Source organism: Cebus imitator, unplaced genomic scaffold (assembly GCF_001604975.1).
Source record: "Cebus imitator isolate Cc_AM_T3 unplaced genomic scaffold, Cebus_imitator-1.0 Scaffold32, whole genome shotgun sequence".
NCBI classification, from domain to species: Eukaryota; Metazoa; Chordata; class Mammalia; order Primates; family Cebidae; genus Cebus; species Cebus imitator.
This window is the reverse complement of record NW_016107347.1, coordinates 3319955-3324502: the sequence shown is the minus strand read 5'-3', so window position 1 is coordinate 3324502 and position 4548 is coordinate 3319955.

Below are 4548 nucleotides of genomic sequence, written 5' to 3'. Positions count from 1 at the left end.
GAGCTCACTCTGCTTGGCTGCTTGCTAGGGCTAAAGCCTCAGTGTGGTCAAACAGTGCAACGGATGTGAAGGGTGAAAGAGGGGGAAAAGAAGGAGAGGAAGGAAGGGGAAGAAGACAGGGAAGGAGGGAGGGAGAGGGCTTTGGAAGGGGTGCAGAAGGGAAGGGAAGTCAGGCAGACAGAACAGAAGCTGCATGTCAATGTCCAGTCTCCCTGCCCAGACGGGGCTAGAGAACAGGTCCCTGCCACGTATCTCTGAAGCCCACGCTGGACATGAGAACAGGCAGGCCTGGTCTTGGGGTGGAAACTCACGCAGTTCCAGAGCGTGAGACGTTAATACAGTCAGAACTGAAACTAGAAAGCCTGGACCGAAGACAGGGAAGGACACGAGGCTCAAGCCAAGATTCAAGGCAGCAGGTGCGGGGTTGATCTGCCAGAGCCTGGGAGAGGGAGGGCAGAGAGGCAGAAGGAGGCTGAGAGAGAAACTTTCCCTGAGAGACTCCTCCAGTGGAACCTGGGGCTGGGCAGGCCTGTGTCCTGAGGGGGACGGAGCAGGTTGTCTCACTGTCCCTTCCTGCTCCTGCCGCCTTCCCTCCTCAGAGCGCCCACCCGGGCCAGCTCAAAGGCAGAGTCGCAAGCAGGCACCTGATTCCTTCCTCCCGGTGCTGAATGAGGATGCTTCAACCCTCCTCATCCATTCTGCAGGAATGCACACAGAGGCGCCTTCTTGGGCACAGCTCCACTGCGGACCGCCAGCTCCCAGAGCTTGCTAGTGAGTACTCCCTGAACCATGGCCTGCCCCGAAGGGACGTCCAGAGCCATGCTGACACAGCCACAGCGCCACAGTCAGGGCAGATGTCCTCGTGTTTTATCTCATGCCCGGGCTCAATCAAACAGAGACACAGTAAGTTCCTGAAGTGATGGGAACATGTACAGAACAGCACTCAGAGCTCCAGAAGCCAGTTATTTTAGTCAAAACAAACAATCCTTGTTTACTGCCCAAAGAACAAGGCCTGGTCTTGAGCAGGCCTCCTTCCCTCCCACCCACCCTCAGCACACAGACACACCCTCCCTCTCCACCTACGTGCTGGCGAGGGCCCGAAACCCACATGCTGACCTGGCTGCCCGAGACGGTTCCACCCTACAGTGCCTCCCACACGCCAACCTTTTCAAGCCCCAACCATTCCCGCCAAAATTAACCCAAACCTCCCCCAGCCCAACTGGGAGTCCTCCCTCCAGAGGGGAAATGGTATTACCTAGCTGAGCTTCCACTAGACTCCAGACATTGGACTAGCTTTACAAATGTTCTATCTTCAGTCCTTACAGCAGCGCTTTGGGGAGTTGTGTCAGAAGGAACCTAAAGCTCAGAGAGGTTAAATACTGCACCCAAGATCACACAGCAGAAAGCAACGGTACCAGTATCTCAAAGCATTTTTTTTTTTCACTCAGCTTGTCCAATGTTTTAACATTTTTTTTTAAGTCTAAACTAAGTTAGATGGGGATGGACTTTATACAATTTTGTATGCCCTTGAGCTGGCCTAGTGCTCAGTAGGTAAGAAGTAGAACATCAATATTGAATTAATGAATAGATGAATAAATGAATGAATAAGAGAAAAATGCATATATTGAAATGAACCTTGATGATAAATGAAGTTGTTAGTCTTCTCAGATAACATCCTTATGTATTTGTACGCTGAGGACAATTTTGAAACAATGGTCCCATTTTAGTTTGTGTCTTCCTTACCAGTTCTTAAAAATATGGGCTTGGGCTGGGTACGGTGGCTCATGCCTGTAATCCCAGCACTTTGAGAGGTCAGTGTGGGAGGATTGCTTGAGCCTAGGAGTTCAAGACTAGCCTGGGCAATATAGTGATACTCCATCTCTACAAAAAATAAACAACAACTTTTTAAATTAACCAGGCATGATGGCATGTGCCCATAGTCCCAGCTACTTGGGAGGCTGAGGTGGGAAGATCACTTCAGCCCACTGAGTGATGGCCCACAACCACCTCTGGAGTTGCCAGTAACTAGGGAACACTCTGAGAAGGGGGAGAATCACAGAATCACACAGTCGCTGAGGTGGAGGTTGCAGTGAGCCATGATTGCGCCACTGCACTTTAGCCTGGGCAGCAGAGCAAGATCCTGTCTCTTAAAAAATAAAAATAAAACAAAAAACAACAAACTGAAGTCTGTTCAGAGGAAAATATTAGGATTAAAAGGAGCCCCACAATGATCTATCAGGAAGAGTCGTTGCTGGTACTGTTAAAGAACAGAACATTAGGCCGGGCGCGGTGGCTCACGCCTGTAATCCCAGCACTTTGGGAGGCCGAGGCGGGTGGATCACGAGGTCAAGAGATCGAGACCATCCTGGTCAACATGGTGAAACCCCGTCTCTACTAAAAATACAAAAAATCAGCTGGGCATGGTGGCGCATGCCTGTAATCCCAGCTACTCAGGAGGCTGAGGCAGGAGAATTGCCTGAACCCAGGAGGCAGAGGTTGCGGTGAGCCGAGATCGCGCCATTGCACTCCAGCCTGGGTAAAAAGAGTGAAACTCCGTCTCAAAAAAAAAAAAAGAACAGAACATTCTCTGCCCAACTATTTGAAAGCTGTGTGGAAGAGGAAGAGGTTCTAATTCCTGTTTTTGCCGTGAGAACTAGGATCAGGCCCGGTGCAGTGGCTCACTTCTGTAATCCCAACACTTTGGGAAGCTGAGGCGGGAGGATCCCTTGAGCCCAGCAGTTTGAGATCAGCCTTGGCAACATAGCAAGTAAGACCGTATTTCTCCTTTTTAAAAAAATTATTTAAAAAACAAAAAAAGGAGTAGGATCAAAAAGTGAAAATGTGGTGGGGCTAATCTATCATCAACGTATTTGATTTCATGCATTCATTCAACAGATGTTTTTTGGGCACCTCCTGCAAGTAAGGCACAATTGAAGGTGTCCAAAGAAGAATCTTATCCAAATTGCAATGCCTCTAAGAAAAAGTATACAAAATTTACTAGGGGCTTCTCTTAGGGCCTTGAAAAAGATCTATATGAGTAAGGGGCCCTGAAGCTTAGACACTATCCCTTTCATAATCAGTTCACCCCATTCACTCCCTCCTTCATCAGTAATCCTTAAATTCTATGATTTATGCCTTCATCAAAAACAAGCAAATATATGTATTTACATCCCCCTATTCTGAAATAAAAATAAAATATTGTACTTGTTTTCCACCTTGAGTTAATATAGCCTCTAGATAGCTGCAGTACATATAATTATTCCTCATTTCTTTTTACAGCTGCATAATATTCCATTATGTGAATATACCATTGTTTATTCAATCATTTCCCTGTTGAAGAACGTTTGATTACTTTCTAATTTTTACTGCTAAACAATAATTCAGTGAATGACCTGGAGTGTCATCTTTTTAATATTTTTTGCCAACAAATCTTTTGGATGGATTACTAGTTGTGGGATTGCCAAAGGGCCAATACCTATGTAATTTTGTTAGATGTCACCAAATTCCCTTCCAGGGGGGTTGTAGCTGAGGCCTCTCTTAATACCAGCTTCTCCTGCCGCCTGCTGCTGCTTCATGCTCTGTCCATAAAGTATGGCCCACAACCACCTCTGGAGTTGCCAATATCTAGAGAACACTCTGAGAAGGGGGAGAATCACAGAATCACACAGTGGCAGACACACTAGTGTCTCCTGAACTGGAGACACCTAGATTACAGGAGCATTGCTAAACTACTGCCATCCAAGGCTGCCTGGGGTCCACAGGCTTTGAGGATCTATCTCTGAGTTGGGAGATTGCTTAGTAACAATGCAACATTAATAATTTGAAAGACCAGATGTAACAGAGGAGGACTGGGAAGGTAGGTAGCCGTGCTAAACGTGCCTCATGCCCACTGGGGCCTCCAGACCCCAGGGCCAGAAGGAAAGGGCCTCAGCTCTTCAGGGAGAGATCCTGTCCACCCTTCCCAATGTGTGTTCACACTCAAAACTATAAAGTCAGTAAGTTGGACAGCAGCTGCCCAGGACTTAGTTTATTTATAGCACACGCTATGAATATGCCCCCCTCCCTTGTGAAAATGGTGTAAACAGGACAATGCAGCAGGATGGGCCATGCTGCCATCTGTGCCTCTGTTTCTACAACAAATGCTTCACAGCTGCACGTCACCTGCCAGCTCCGTCAGCATGCTGGCACACTTGAGCTGATGGCACTCAGGGTGCAGCTGTGGCGGGGCCAGTGGAATCCCAATCCTCTGTTAGGAAGGAAGGCTCACCCCTTCTCAGGAATAGCTTCACAACAGGACAGCCCTAAGAGGTCACCCCAAATGCTCCCTAGAGAATAAAGAACCATTCCATGACCAAAGAGGCTGTAGCACAAGGCAGTGCAGGTGACCCTGCGCATCCCCAGCGGGTACCTCGGTCCCTCCAGAGTCTTCAGCAACGTAAGGTTTTCTTAAAGCTTTTGGACGACAGGATACAGCTGGGAGCAGCAAAGTCCCACTCCAGCATGGAGGCATGTGAGATAGACCCATCAGAAACTGAGGGCAAGTACACT